This window comes from Drosophila bipectinata, chromosome XR (genome assembly GCF_030179905.1).
Source record: "Drosophila bipectinata strain 14024-0381.07 chromosome XR, DbipHiC1v2, whole genome shotgun sequence".
Classification (NCBI taxonomy): Eukaryota; Metazoa; Arthropoda; class Insecta; order Diptera; family Drosophilidae; genus Drosophila; species Drosophila bipectinata.
In genome coordinates this window covers 8079755-8096793 of record NC_091735.1, presented here as the reverse complement: position 1 = coordinate 8096793, position 17039 = coordinate 8079755, and the positions used below count along the sequence as shown (strand labels likewise).

Sequence of the window (17039 nt, the reverse complement as noted above, 5' to 3'; positions counted from 1 at the left end):
AATAATAAGAAAAGTAAATATTATAAAAATAATCATAAAACTAAAATTCAATTTGTAAAAATTGAAACAACCTCACTCATAAAATCGAAACCTGGACGCCAAGGGTACGGGGCGCGTGCTTTCTATCTAGGCTACCCTCCAAGATGATTTAGTGATACTTAAAGTTGGTATTGAAGTAAAAGCGAGAATCCATAGAAAAATCAGAGCTAAAGAGTAAAGATAGTAGAAGATATTTCTGATCTCTTTGCTCTCTCGTTTCACTCTCTCATCTGCCAGCCGTTTGTCGTGGAACCCGGTCTCAAGTGTTATCATTTTTACAGGGGGTTCCAGAACGCGGCCTGCCAATTTCCCGTAGAACCCGCACTTATAGAAATTTTTACAGTGGGTTCCACTACTAACTGAGGCAATTTTAAAGTGATTTTAAAATTTTGTTTTTTTTTCTGGATTGAATTATAATGTTTGCAAAACATTTTAGATTTAAAATAAAAAAAGTGGATGTCTTGAGCCTGATTTGAACTCGTTTCACTCTGCACATCAGACTCTTACCCCTACCCCTTATTTCCCCTTACTCTTACATCTTATTCGTTGTCGCGCGAAAAATTTCTTAAACTTAACTTGTCGCGCTGTGGAACCCGCTCCTTCCACCGGGTTCCAGCGGTGAAACCCATAGAAACCATAGAAAATTTTTGTTTCTATGAGATGTCCCATCTATGTATGTACTTTATATTCTTTGCTGTAACGTAAACGCATATTGATAATTTTATTTGAAAGGTCTAGCTTTAAAAACGTCCAAAATATTCAGTTTTTTGTGGGCGATGAGGGCGCCGAGCTTTTTAGGTCCCTAAGCTATATAGTTAAAAATAAACTCAGTGAAAAATCTCTTTCGATTTACTGGTATTATTTAAGGTCACAAAAAGTGGTCGTTGGCCCCATGTGCGTATTTTTGTCTATTTATACGCAAACTAATCTTTCAGTTTTAAAACTATTGACTTTACACTCACCATTTGTTCCTTTGCACGCCATATCCTTCTTCTTTCCTATAGTTGACATATAACTGATTGAATGGGAAATCTATAGGTTTGGTGTTAAGAATTTGAATCCTATTTCCAACTTTGAATAGAAAGTTGGAACTTCGTACAGATCCTTTTGGTCAGTTGATCCGACCTACCAAATTTCATAACGATCGGCCGACTATATCTTATAGCTTCCATATAACTGAACGATCGGAAATGGTATTTGGTGGTATTAAAAATACCAACTTTTTTTTTTTTTAGAAGATAGAAGCATGGGACTTATTTTTAGGTATTTAATTGTAATAAATTGCTTATATTATGATAGTTAAGGGTCAACTAACTAAATCTGTTGTTTGTGATATATGTCCGTTTTTGGCGGCAAGTGTATATCAACTTCGGCTCCGCCCGAAGTTAGTTTTCCTTTCTTGTTTTAAATTACAACAATTCTTTACCAATTATAAGAGTTTGAAAAAAAGAAAGATTAATCTCTCAGCGTAGTGGAGTGTACTATATTCTTGGTTAGTCCATCTTAATCCAGAAAAAATAAACTCGATCGATTTTGCCACTCGGGAACATGCCACATATACATAGCTGTCCGTGAGAAAACCTGTGCTGTGAAAAACGGTGCTTCCAAATCTACGTCATAGCTAATGTCAAAATAATTCAATTTGCAGATCTATAGGAATCATATTCGTGCTAGAAACACATTTTCGCATCGAAACTTGCCTTTTAAAATGATGGCTTCATTGGCGTTTTTAATTTATTTCTTAATACCTAATCGTTTACCATTAAACAGACGTGGTGGGTTGAAGCTACGAAGTATAATAATCGGAGCTCTAAAATTAAATTCAGTGGTGCCCAAAACCCTATCCAATGGGGTTGGAAATTTCTCTGCCTGCACACCGACACTGTTAACACTGTAAAACGACTGTAAATGTTACCGTGATTACGAAAAAAAATTGTACTTATTCGAATACAAAGGAAAGTATAACATGTGAATGCATTTGTGTGGGCACCACAGGTCTAATAGTTAATGGTGGCTCAAAAACTCAATTCGATAACTCACAGTTTCGGTGCTATTACAAACTGCAGTCGATAGCTTTACAACTGAGAGACTAGTTTGCGTAGAAACAGACAGACGGACAAATGGACATGCTCATATCAACTCAGGAGGTGATCCTGATCAAGAATATATGTATATACTTTTTAGGGTCAGAGATGTCTCTTTGACTGCGTTGTACACCTATAATTTTATTGGTATTAAAATTATAAAAAAGTTGGTATTTTAATTAGACAAAATTCTGCAAGGGTATAAATATATGCAAAATGTATTATGTTTATTCACATTGATCCTTTACAATTCATTTGAGTTCGTTTTGGAATACAATATCAACCAAATGGTCACCTTTATTCTTAATAACCTTTATTCTCTTAAGCTTAGAAGCTTAGTAAACCAAAGAAACAACTTCTTCTCTAATTCTCTAACCGAAATGGAAACAGCAGCGTTTAAGAGAAACTCGTCTCTACTGACCGACTGACAGTTTTTGCAGCGGAATTCTACTGTAACCTCAGCAAACAGCGATTATAAAAATAAAAATTTTGGAAAGTGCCAAAGCGGACAAAGCGGACTTGAATGGAACTGCATTAAAATTAAGCGTAAGCATTGCCCGCAAAATAATCTGGATGCTAAAAAAAAACAAAAAAGAAACAGCGTCTAAAAGATCAATGAAGAACCAGGAAGATCCAGTAACAAACTTTTCTTCATAAAAATTTCTTACAATAAAAGTAAATGAAAATCTTATAATTTAAGATTTAAATTTATATTATATTATATTTAAATTATATTAAAACTACTTTAAAGATTTTCATGCATGTGTACTGTAGAGATACTGTGATATACCTATTTGAAACAACTTATCAACGCACTGCACGCTGATTTGTTACGGGATCCTTTCTTGAGTCCGATAAGCGGAACAGTTATGCGTATTTGTGTTAGGCTACTAGGGATCAGTCAAAAACCATGCTCTTTATCTCTTCCTTACATGGTTCCGATTCTTTGAAACATTGTTTTTATACCCTTGCAGAGGGTATTATAATTTTGGTCAAAAGTGTGCAACGCAGTGAAGGAGACATCTCCGACCCTATAAAGTATATATATTCTTGATCAGGATCACCTCCTGAGTTGATATGAGCATGTCCGTCTGTCCGTCTGTCCGTCTGTCTGTCTGTTTCTACGCGAACTAGTCTCTCAGTTTTAAAGCTATCGTCTTGAAACTTTGCACACACCCTTCTTTCCTTTGCACGCAGTATATAAGTCGGAATGACCGGGATCGGCCGACTATATCCTATAGCTGCCATATAACTGATTGATCGGAAATGGTATAACTTTGGTGTTTTAAGAGTTAGAGAGTTCAAATTTGACATGAGTGCTATTTTTGGCAAAACATTACGACATGCCAAATTTCATAAGGATCGGCCGACTATATCCTATAGCTGTCATATAACTGGACGATCGGAAATGACCCAACTTTCGTGTTTTTGAAGATAGAAAGCTGCAACTTGGTACAGATTATATATTTGGTCAGTTTATCCGACCTACCAAATTTCATTAGGATCGGCCGACTATATCCTATAGCTGCCATATAACTGAACGATCGGAAATGGTACTTGGAAGAAATATCAACTTTCGTATTTTTGAAGATAGAAGTTTGGGACTTTTTTTAGATTTTGTATTGTAAAAAATTGGATTATATATTCCTATTCCCATTAGGATCGGCCAACTATATCCGATGTTTGCGATATATATCCGGTTTTAACTGCAAGGGTATATAAACTTCGGCTCCGCCCGAAGTTAGCTTTCCTTTCTTGTTGTAATTCCTATTTATTCTTTATTTTTTTCAATGCTTGAAGATTCTAAAAAGGGGCATAACAATGTGTAATTTTGGGATTAACATTTTCATTATAAACTTTATTTAAAATTAACGTTTTACAGTTTAAATAGAATTGAAATTTTTAAATTTTATTGAACATGGCCATTAACATTGAACGGACCTTGTTCAATGAAATGATTAAACATTTGAATACTGTATGTAATGGTTTAATTATACCTATAATAAACATTCGGCTGGTGCCCGGTAAATAGCTCTTGCATTCTCTATCGCTTCTTCGCGATTTCGTGTTGTCGGTTGCTTCACCCGTCCCCGACAAGCGTGAAAACTATTCTAAAATCGTTCTAAAAAAAAATGTTTACTGAATCTGTGCCAGCGCTGTTAAAAGAAAGGAAAGCTTACTTCGGGCGGAGCCGAAGTTGATATACCCTTGCTTAGAGTGACCAGATAGCTAAAGTGGTAAATACGGACACCACCGTTTCCTCGTTTCCGCCCCCTAGATTTTAAAGACTTTCTTCGGAGAATTAACTTCAGGAAGTGAGGCGAATGGGTCTGAGCCGCAAGTGTTTTGTATCCGGTGTTGTATCCAAGTGTTTTGTCGTGCACTGTCGTATGTGTGGTCGTATGCACCGTAGCTTATTGGAGCTAGCCTCTTCTACAAACTTTTGTGCGTTGGACAAATTTAGCTTTCGCCTGGGCTACCTTTAGTTCAGAAAACACGTCTTTGTTGTGTAGTCGGAGGTGTGGCGGAGGAGGAGATGCACGTGACGAGGTCCTCATGGCTACGGAGAATTCACATTTAATGAATGAAGGAATCAGGATACGATGAATGAGCGGCTCGACATGCTTCTGCGTCAATTTTGGGACGGCGAAAATTGTGTCGATCCAGTGAAAATATGGTAATCCGCTCTTTAGTATCTTCTCCAAGAAGCGCCCATGTAGTTGATTATCTTCCGCGGATCAGCCCATATTTGGATTCCCTATTAAGGACTCCCATGACTCGGTGAAAGATCGGTATGTTGGCTACAGCTGGACCTTCTTATTCTTCGCCTTCGCCTCACTTTATTTGGTAACGCGATCTCGTAAAGGTGCCTGCTCCAGCCGACTTTCTCAGCTTCGGAAAGATTTTCCTTGCACACCTTATAATCTTGGCCTGGCTAGAGTTTGCCTTAGGGGCCCCGCCGGTTGGTAGTGGGGTTGACCCTGAGGTTTCCTCCTCACGCCGTTCAATGGTCCCATGGCTATTCCCGCTTTAGAAAAAGATGTCTCGGCATCCTCCCCCGAACCGGCACATCCCGACTCCGGATGTTGCTTCTCTGTAGGAAACTTCTTCATCCTTCTTCTTGGCCTTTGATAGTCTTGAATTTTATCATTTATTCATTATCATTCATCAAAAGTGTGCAACGCAGTGAAGGAGACATCTCCGACCCTATAAAGTATATATATTCTTGATCAGGATCACCTCCTGAGTTGATATGAGCATATCCGTCTGTCCGTCTGTCTGTTTCTACGCGAACTAGTCTTTCAGTTTTAAAGCTATCGTCTTGAAACTTTGCACACACCCTTCTTTCTTTTGCACGCAGTATATAAGTCAGAACGGCCTGGATCAGCCGACTATATCCTATAGCTGCCATATAACTGATTGATCGGAAATGGTATAACTTTGGTGTTTTTAGAGTTAGAGAGTTCAAATTTGACACAAGAGCTATTTTTGGCAAAACATTACGACATGCCAAATTTTGTAAGGATCGGTCGACTATATCTTATAGCTGCCATATAACTGAACGATCGAAAATGACCCAACTTTCGTGTTTTTGAAGATAGAAAACTGAAACTTAGAAAAACTTAGTTTTTGGTCAGTTGATCCAACCTACCAAATTTCATTAGGATCGGCCGACTATATCCTATAGCTGCCATATAACTGAACGATCGAAAATAGTATTTGGTAGAAATATCAACTTTCGCATATTTGAAGATAGAAGCTTGGGACTTTTTTTTAGATTTTTTATTTTAGTTAATTGGTTTTATTATGATCTAACTATAAGGATCGGCCAACTGTATCCGATGTTTGCGATATATATCCGGTTTTAACTGCAAGGGTATATCAACTTCGGCTCCGCCCGAAGTTAGATTTTCTTTCTTGTTGTTGTAAAATTAGCCAATAGACTATAAACAAAAATGTCGGGACTCTTGGCAACAAGAGGTAAGTTTAACTTGGGCACGTAGGAATGACACGGATGAAAGGAGAGGTTTTTGTAGTTACTGCAAATGTACAACTACCGCAAAACTCTCTGATTTAAGGATTCCAGAAAACTATAAGACATTGAAACGATTCATATTTTTTCTGTGAACAATCCCAGCGGACCATTACGCGAGCATTGTCGAAGGGGTTTTTACAAGATTCGCTTGCGGAACCGAAAACGCATTATAGATAAATAAAATGTGAATTTGCATGAGATAATAGTACGGCAATTTGAATACGGCACGCGGCGCGTGCCGTTTAATTGCAAAATGCAAAAAACAAGAACTCTTGTAAATTTTTTGCTCTTGTTGTGTCTGTTTTCGTTGTATTTCACTTTTTCTTTCACTTCTTTGCAGACAATTAGTGAGCGTGGACGCGATTTAAATTTTGTTTAAATTTTGGAAAGATGTCCGACCCTATAAATATATATATTCTTGATAAGGATCACCTCCTGAGTTGATTTGAGCATGTCCGTCTGTCCGTCTGTCTGTTTGTTTCTACTCGAACTAGTCTCAGTTTATAAGCTATCGACTTGAAACTTTGCATACACCCTTCTTTCCTTTCTTTTCTTCCTTCTTTACCTAACTGACCAATCGGAAATGACCCAATTTTCATGTTTTTGAAGATAGAAAGTTGTAACTTCGTTGTAACACAGTCGATCCGACCTACCAAATTTCATAACGATCGCCCGACTATATCTTAAAACTGCCATATAACTGAACGATCGGAAATGGTTTTTAGTAAAACTACAAACTTGGTTTTTTTGAAGCTTGGGAAGCTTGGGACTTTTTCCGAAAAACACGACAAAAATTCAAAAATGTCAGTTTCTTGCGTAAAAATGTATCCTTTTTGTTGAAATAAATTAAAGATCTATTTTTTTCAAAAGCCTTAACATTTAACTATTGAAAAACGAACAAAATTTTAAAATCGGTTTAAAATTACGCGTTTAGGAATTTTTAAGAGCAAAAAAGTCCCGAAAAACCGTTTTTCCAAATAAATCAAGATTTTGAGGGTGGTTAAAAAATTTCAAACATGGATTTATACTATACTCGACCTAATTAACAATTCCTACTAGGTCTCTTCAAAAGTTCCAAATCACTGTCGCACTGTGTAATGGCAATAATAGCCACAACCATAACAATAACGTCAGGGTAGTCCATACAGATTCGGAAAACTCCCAGACGCCTCTAGGTACACAACAGTAAGAAACACCAAAGTTCACACTATAAATCTCAGTCAAAGTACATTCGTTAGTTTCATAAACGTAGCAACAGGGAAAGAATTAGTTTTTCCATTAGATACAGTTGCGGAAATATCCATATTAAAGAAAAATTCAGATACTTTTCAAAACATCAAAAATAATCACATAATAAACATACAGGGTATAAGTCAAGAAGTTAGGTATTAGTTGCGTATTAGGTCGAATGTAGTAAAAAACTGTGTTTAAAATATTTGTAACACCCTCAATGTCTTGATTTATTTAGAAAAAACGGGTTTTCGGGACTTTTTTGCTCTTAAATATTCCTAAGCGCGTAATTTTAAACCGTTTTAAAATTTTGGGAAAAGCGTTATAACTTCGACAATTTTCATAATTTCCTAATGAAATTGGTCTCTTTTTATTCAGAATTAACGAGACAATATTGATATGTGTCAAAAATGATACCATTTCTTGAAAGTTGTACCAAAAAAATGGCGTCAAAGTCTGAAAAACACTACATAAATTCAAAAATGTCAGTTTCTTGAAATTTAGAAATAAATTAAAGATTTATTTTTTTTCAAAAGCTCCAACATTCAACTATTGAAAAACGAAAAAAATTTTAAAATCGGTTTAAAATTACGCGTTGAGGAATTTTTAAGAGCAAAAAAGTCCCGAAAAACCGTTTTTTCCAAATAAATCAAGATTTTGAGGGTGTTTGAAAAATTTCAAACATGGTTTAATACTATACTCGACCTAATGAACAATTCCTACTAGGTCTCTTCAAAAGTTCCAAATCACTGTCGCACTGTGTTATTCGTGATTTTTATTTTTTTTGTATCAAAATAAAACTCACCAAGCAATAACTTTCGATCGTTTAAGGATATTGCCAATATTGTCCTATGTCCTTATAAAGGGACCCTAGAGTAATAATTGACAACAACAACAAAAAAAAAAAATTCATTTTACCTGTGTTTGTTGCAATTATTTTATATAATGTTATAGCCTCCATCCTCCCTAACTAAACGGTTTTTGGTAGAAATACGAACTTTGGTATTTTTAAAGATAGAAGCTTGGGACTTTTTTTTAGATATTTTATTGTAATTAATTGGTTTTATTATGATATTCTCATAAGAATAGGCTAACTAAAATCCGATGTTTGCGATATATATCCGATCTTGACTGCAAAGGGATATAATTTTCGGCCACCCTAAGTTTGCTTTCCAATCATGTTTTTTAAATTATTTTAATACTTATTTTTTAACTTATTGTTTAAAATCCAATAGAACAATAGTAAAATTAGACAACAAATTTAAAATCTTCGAAAAAGATATGATAAGAAATATTTTTATTTTACAATTCTTTCTATCATCAATTCTTAACACAATAATTATATTTTTCTAAAGTATTATATTTATATAATGTACATGAAAATATTTTTTTTGACCGATTGCATGATTGACCAAAATACTTTTGACAAAGTATAAAGGGAGCAATAGACCTCCCAAGCACAGCCCACTTCAGGAGGTCCAAATATGCACATGGTTCTTGAAAAAAAAATAAAAATAATGATGTGACATATTCTGAGTGTGCACTTCATGTCATGTGACCTGAAGAGCTGTATGGAAACACGCATATAATCGTGTTGCAGAAGAGAGCAGCGTGACATGACAATCTGGGAGAGACTGTTTTTTTTTTTTACGTCAGAAAAAGCAAAATATGTACGTTATTTGGGCGGTGGACTAGACCACTTCAAGGCATCATTTCACATTCTCGTGAAACCGTGAGTAAATGGTTACATTTATAAAAACGTACTTTCTGAGATACTCAAGAATAGTCTAATAAATTTATCTTCCAAGTTTCCTGTGAAACTTAGTTTCACACTTCAGTAACAAACTTCCTGTCCCTGACTTATTGACTTAAAAAGCTCTTATAAAATTTAACAGGGGCGTGGGATTAAAAGGGGCTTAAATATTTTGGTTCAACTTGACTTTAGGGTTTTACACATTCCCGTTTTGTGTGATTTCAAAAACACCGATAATCTTTCTCGTGTTTTGGCTAAAATCAGTAATGAATCTTCTCTTTTGTGTTGAATTTGAAGCTGTGTTGAATTTGAGGCTAAACTGCATCAAAAAAGATTTTTAAATTTTATTGGATTGTATTTTAATAAATTTTTGTTCATCGTTAATTACTAAAAATTAGTAAAAAATAAAATATAAAAAATGTATCTAAGATAATTTAAATATTAAGTTTATTAATATGATGAGATATATTATTATACATATACATACATGGCTATGTACATCACGCATGATAAGATTATGTAGAAAACAAAACCCATACTTTACGACGTATACTTTACTAGTACCGGGTGTAAAAGAAACTTCTGCAGAGGGCTCTTTAGATATAAATGGAAAAATCTTATTTAACCTACCAATAAGTCAAAAATATATATTATATATGTATATTACTTATTTATTTGTATAATTGTTTATTATTAAAAGCTAAAACGATAGAGGAGTGGAGATATCAAAAGCAAGAAAGTTTACAAATAAAACAAGAAATAAAAGCTAACTTCGGGCGGATTCGAAGTTGATGCAGTTGCATACGGATATAGAACGCAAATATCCTTGTGTGATAAAGAATAAAAGTTATGTATGTCGTTATAATTTTCCAAAAATAGAGTTCATAGAAAATCCTAACTCTAACTCTAAATTCTAACTTTAAAAATGACAAAGTTATGCCATTTCTGATCAATCAGTTATATAACAACTATAGGATATAGTCGGCCGACTATATACATACATATATAGTTTGTATATAGTTTCGACTTAATTACTGCGTGCAAAGGAAAGAAGGGTGTGCAAAGTTTCAAGGGTCGGAGTTGTCTCCTTCACTGCGTTGTCTCCAAAATTGCAAGGGGAAAAAAGTGAAGGAAAAAAAAAGAATTTAGTAAAATATATTATTTGGTTTCAATAACTTTTTTCAGGCGTCTGGTTTTATTCTACGATACTGTTCTTTTTAGTTTTGTGAGGCATCCGACGTTTTCAATTATGTATATTTAAATTTGGATTTTGAGGTAACCAGTCCAAAATGGTAACACCAAAATAAGAGCGTCCCTTATATGGATATCTTACTTCTTTATAGATGCTAAAAGAATATAAAAGCAAAATTTACCTTTTCGGCATAAATTCAACCCGTGCCGACCGAGCTTCAAAGTTTACGTATTACAACAAATTAACTACATAAAATATATGTCGATGGAATAAGATGAGGATTGATAATCTTCATCTTATTCCATCTATATTTAACAACTGTGATAAATACAACAGCATAACAGAAACTGTTTGTTCATCATCAACCGTATGAGACTGTGAAAATCTTGCATTAATTTAACAGCCCCAGCAGTCATTGACCGCCTTTTAATGATTGATTCTTTTTAGCTTCAAGAAATGAAGCATTTTCAACCCAAAAAGAAACATTTTTTTGAAGAAAGCTGTCGTCGATCTGCAGTCGAAATTAAAATTGTTTGCTTTTCTTTAAAACAAAATCATCCAGCGTTTTATCTAAAAGAAAAACATGTTAAATAACTAAGAAAAATAAAAGAGTTAGAAAGAGTTAAAGAAAAATAAAATAATTATACAAAAATATCTTGCCAAACAAATTTTGCGATAATTTATTCGATGATGGAATATAGCGTTTGTCGAAATTTGAACTTTTGTCTCTGTTTAAGCCTTTACATGGCAATAACTCTGATTTTTTGTTCGGTAGATAAGTGAAAATAAAAAATACACTTCTTTTTATTTTTTTTTTGAGGTTGGTTTTTCTTTATTTTTTTTTTACAAAAAGCAAAAAAAAAGCGAAATTTTTAAACTAAGCGAAATTAATGATTTAATTGTATTATAATGCAACAAACTCAATAATATACAACTAAATATAATATTTACCTGTTTTTAAACATTAATTGAATCAACTATACAATTTTTTTTGTTTTTTATTTTTTGGATCAGAAACTGCAGAACCAATTCAGATTACCACATTCACCAAATTGGCGGGAAAAGTAATCACTTGTTGAGTATTGGACAGAGTTCTGAGTGATCAACACTTTTTATATAAAAAACGAAAGTTACTGAACTGCATAAAAAAGTTTTTATACAGTTTTGTAACGCAGTTTGATAAATAATTGAAATTAAACGGTATGATGCAGATCTGCATCACCACCATGTAAAGGGTTAAGCAAACAATCATTTTCATCTTTATTTGGCTAACTTCGTCAGAGAGAGAAAGAAATAGACAAAAAAAAAAGAGTGAACCAAACATATTTTTAAAGAGTATATCGCTCTCGCCTTCCATCAAGCCTGATGCATAGCGTCTGGGGGTTTCAGTTTTGGTTTTTTTTTGTGTCTCTTCCCAAAAATACTTCGCATAATTCAACCAACTCGTGATAGTCGTCTCTTATAAAACCTGTGCTTAGTTGTTTCTTATAAAACATTATCAAAGACGAAATGTTTGTAACGAAAACATGTACTTTTATAAAATCAAGGCACAGTTTAGTGTCACTTGAATTTATGTTTTCAAATAATCTTTAAAATTTTTAAAGTGCTGAATGTCCGGGGTACTAGTTATTTGCGTGATTTTGATTTTGAAAACAGCTGCTAGGACTAACTCATAAACATAATGACAGCAAGCAAAAAGCAACACTTCTCTTTCTTAGATCTGTTCCAAAATAGCACAAGCTCCATTGAAACGACCAGCTGGAAGAACTCTCAGTTTTGGTACTGCCAGAAGCTGGCCGTCAGCTTCTCTACCGTCAAATGAAGCAACGATCGGCAGGCGTTCCTCTTTTGAACTTCGAACATCCAATTCGGGTAATAGGTTTTCATCCCAGTGGATTGTGACGATGTCAGGTATATTGTTTTGGAAGTCAGTTTTAATTGTTTCTGCCCTTGATTTTCTAGTCTCAGAATACCAGCGTAATGGACGATTTGTTGAGCGAAAAATAGTCGCTGTTCATATCAAGAGCTTCTACTACCGCCTGAAGAATATACATATACGGAGTCTCTTATACTTAATTGGCATTCATCTAATGCCGCGACAAGTTTAGGTGTTTTGAGATTATTTATAAATTTTTTTTTTTTTAACTTTTTACAGGGCAGGCAACATCCAACAAACTCAGTTCAGAATTCACTTGTTGTTCTTCGTCCGATTCTTCTAAATACTACAAATACCACTTTCTTCACGCAGTTAGGAAATGTCCTTTTGGGAATTCTGACTTGTTCTCAAAATATTAAACACTCCTTAGTCACAAGACTTGTACTTTCACTGAGAGTCAGCTTGACTTGCCGAATGTTATAAAACAAGACGGAGAGAACCTGACAATTTGATGGTAATTTTGAACCAGTTATTTTTTGGCTAGGTAGCCCGACAAGAAAATTATTTTCTTTATCGCTCCGTAATGTGACATTACATTTTTACTCAACAAAAAAAATGCACAAACAACACAAAAAATTAAGAATTCCGCAACGAACGAAGTGGAGAGCATGGTCGCAGCGGAGTCACCGCGCCAACTTGTACGGACCAGCTTAGATTGCAAGTCGGCACGTGTTCTCTTGCATACAATGGGCTAATACTTTTTCTAAAACATATAAGGCTACTACCATCTTGGATTTGTGGCATGGGGCGTAATACTATTGCAGGATAAAGGATTTTCCAATAAGCTTGTCTCCTGAAGTAGAGGGGTTATCATTTAGAACCGAAAAATATTGGTGTTGGTTCATTACGAAGGTGCAGTTGTATTTCTTGCAGATGTGGAGGTGTGGGCTTTCCTATTTTTGAGTTTTGGTTTTGTTCAATTTAACCCTTAAACCAAAATCATCGGCATATGCAGACAATTTAACTTCTTTAAAAAGAGTGAGCGCGTTGGCTAATTTGTTGAAAGCTATGAGAACTGAGAATCAAAGAGAGAATGGTTGGGTTATTTTTCCCACTTGCACTGTTATTTTCCATATTGGTCTGCATCTTTAAAAGTCTCTATAGAGCCGAGTTGGTAAGGGTGTAAAAGTGTACTGAACCTAAAAAACCACTAATGTCGGTTTTCCATTATGTTATCCAGTCTATTTTTTCGGGTTTGATGATTCGGGTAATGAGCCTTGTTTTGTATGTCAGTGGTATGTAGGAGTGCAAAATATTATTCAAGTGTGTCAACATTTTTTTTTAATATTATTGGCGAACAATTTTTTATCATGGGATATGAAATGTAATTTCTTTGGCCCATGAGCCATTGAAGGATTGCAAAGCATACACAGCTTAATAGCTTAGAGGCATGCATGTCAATCTAATTAACAAAAGCACCAAAGTTAATTCCTAGCAGAGGGAAAGTGACAAAATATGTTGTTTAGTAAATTTATAATGTTACCTAACACTTGATTTAATTTAAAACAAGAAAGGAAAGCTAACTTCGGGCGGAGCCGAGGGTTTTATAATTTTGTCCAAAAGTGTGCAACGCAGTGAAGGAGACATCTCCGACCCTATAAAGTATATATATTCTTGATCAGGATCACCTCCTAAGTTGATATAAGCATGTCCGTCTGCCCGTCTGTCTGTTTCTACGCAAACTAGCCTCTCAGTTTCAAAGCTCTCGTCTTGAAACTTTGCGCACACCCTTCTTTCCTTTGCGCGCAGTATATAAGTCGGAAAGGTATAACTTTGTTGTTTTTAGAGTTAGAGAGTTCAAATTTTACACGAGAGCTATTTTGGCAAAATAATATGACATGTCCGTCTGTCTGTCTGTCTGTTTCTACGCGAACTACTCTCTCAGTTTTAAAGCTATCGTCTTGAGACTTTGCACACACCCTTCCTTTGCACGCAGTATATAAGTCGGAACGGCCGAGATCGGCCGACTATATCCTATAGCTGCCATATAACTGATTGATCGGAAATGGTATAACTTTGGTGTTTTTAGAGTTAGAGAGTTCAAATTTGACATGAGAGCTATTTTTGGCAAAAAATTACGACATGCCAAATTTCATAAGGATCGACCAACTATATCCTATAGCTGCCATATAACTGAACGATCGGAAATGACCCAACTTTTGTGTTTTTGAAGATATAAAGCTGGAACTTGGTACAGATTCTATTTTTGGTCAGTTGATCCAACCTACCAAATTTCATAAGGATCGGCTAACTATATCCGATGTTTGCGATATATATCCGGTTTTAGCTGCAAGGGTATATAAACTTCGGCTCCGCCCGAAGTTAGCTTTCCTTTCTTGTTTATTTTCAAAAAATCGAAAATTTTTTTATTACTTCATCTTGAAGAACAACTCCTTGAGAACAATTTTTTTACTTTTATGGTTTCAGATGACCTGTTCGACCTGGGGAACTGTCACCGCAAGGCTCTGAAAAAAAAAACCCCAAACGGAAACAGCCACCCCTTAAACACTTTGTTAAGGTATATAACCCCTTTAAACAAATGAAAAAATACGCTTCCCTTTCTATAATTTCTATGGAGAAAACTTTTTCCAATCCAATTTCTGAGAAAATGTTTCTCAGTGGAAACATTTTTACACCCTTGCAGAGGGTATTATAATTTTGTCCAAAAGTGAACAACGGAGTGAAGGAGACATCTCCGACCCTATAAAGTATACAGATTCTTGATCAGGATCACCTCCTGAGTTGATATAAGCATGTCCGTTTGTCTGTCTGTTTCTACGCGAACTAGTCTCTCAGTTTTAAAGCTATCGACTTAAAACTTTGCACACACCCTTCTTTCCTTTGCACGCAGTATATAAGTCGGAACGGGCGGGATCGGCCGATTATATCCTATAGCTGCCATATAACTGATTGATCGGAAATGGTACAACTTTGGTGTTTTTAGAGTTTAGAGAGGAACTGGAACAGTTCCAGTTAGAACTGGAACTGACTGGAATTCAAATTTTACATGAGAGCTTTTTTTGGCATAATAATCCGACCTACCAAATTTCATAAGGAGCGGCCGACTATATCCTATAGCTGCCATATAACTGAACGATCGGAAATGACCTAACTTTCGTGTTTTTGAAGATAGAAGTTTGCGACTTTTTTTTAGATTTTGTGTTATAATAAATTGGGTTATATTATCAAATTCTCATAAGGATCGCCAACTATATCCGATGTTTGCGATATATATCCGGTTTTAATTGCAAGGGTATAGCAACTTCGGCTCCGCTCGAAGTTAGCTTTTCTTTTTTGTCATTTTAAAGTTTAAGGTTTCAAATAGGCAAAATGAGAGAAAATGAGAGAGCTTCTAAAAAAAATTGAGAGTGCTCACACTGTCAGTTTGCCGGCAGCGCTGCGGCAGAATATCCTACCCTATGCACGCGTGCTATGAAAAATGAGAGTTGAGTTGACAGCTAAAAAAAATTAAAACGAGGAAGAAATTTTTGTGTATTTGCAAGCATGTATTACATTTATTCAATATAATTCAGTAATAGATATAATTCAGAGAATAGATGTAAAAAAGTTTGCGCGTGAAAAGTCGATCGTTCAAGCACAAGAGATTACTCTAAACTAATGAAATTAAAAAAAATTGGAAGTAAATCGGTTCAGTAGTTTTCCGCCAATCCATGTCACCGCAAAGTCATTTTTCAAGAAACACCATTTCGAGATATTCGCGTTTAAAGTTTCAAGTTCAGTTCAAAGCCGCAATGAGGCGCGCGGTTAGGAGCGCTGTCACTTTTTTTCTACTGCTCCAATCTGTATAAAAATTTGGGAAAATGTTCTTAAGGAGTTTTTCTTCATGATAAAGCAATAAAAAAATTTTCGATTTTTTGAAAATAAAAAAGGTATATAACCCCTTAACACCCAGACGGATCGTAGAACTGGGGGCGACGACGATCACGGGCCGATCTGCGTGGCGGTCCTTCAGGACCGTCTCGCTCAGGCAAACGCTGTGGCCCAGCTGGAGTTGTGGATCCGCAAGCTTTTGCGTCAGTTGGGGTTGGAGTGGAACAGCAAGTTGGTGATGCTGTCTGCTCTAGTGTTGGTTGCTGCGAAGGACTGCGCAATCGCAGCTGATCCAGATGTCGCCTGACTGTTCGGTCGTCCTCGAGACACACCTCAAGCCACTTGGGACCGCTTGCATAGTTTGGGACCCAAACAGGGCAAACCCAAACACCTCCTCGGAGGTGAAAGCAGTTCCGTTGTCGGACACGATTTCATCCGGAATGCCATGGGTAGCGAACAGTTGCCGAAGGAAGGTTGCAGCTGACGCGGATGTCGATTTTACGAGGCAGACTTCAAGCCACTTCGTAAAAGATTCGACGACTAACACAAACGTGTTCCCTCGGAACGGTCCGGCAATATCAATGTGCAGACGGGACCATGGTTTTTTGGCAGACTCCCAGTGATGTACGTCCGATCGTGGGGGGGAATTTCTCGTATGTTGGCACGCTAAACATTGACTCACCGCCTTTTCGATATCTGCATCCAGACCGGGCCACCAGACGTAACTGCGGGCTAAAGCCTTCATTCTAACGATTCCGGGATGGTGCGCGTGCAACGCAGAAAGAATTTCCTTCTTGTCCGTCAAGGGAATAACTGCTCGATTACCCCAAAATAATATTCCTTGGTTACTGGTCAGTTCGTTTCGCCGAACGAAGAAAGGGTACAGGTCATCATTACGCTGAACTTTAGCACTACTCCATCCCCTTAACACCCAGTTG

The 17039-nt window shown here is 35.9% G+C and overlaps 1 protein-coding gene across 12 annotated transcripts in view; it reads left to right on the top strand.

Annotated features, from left to right (window-relative positions):
• The window catches only part of disco-r (disco-related basonuclin zinc finger protein), a 187077-nt gene that overhangs the window by 55584 nt on the left and 114454 nt on the right, over positions 1-17039 (top strand). The window lies entirely within an intron of this gene.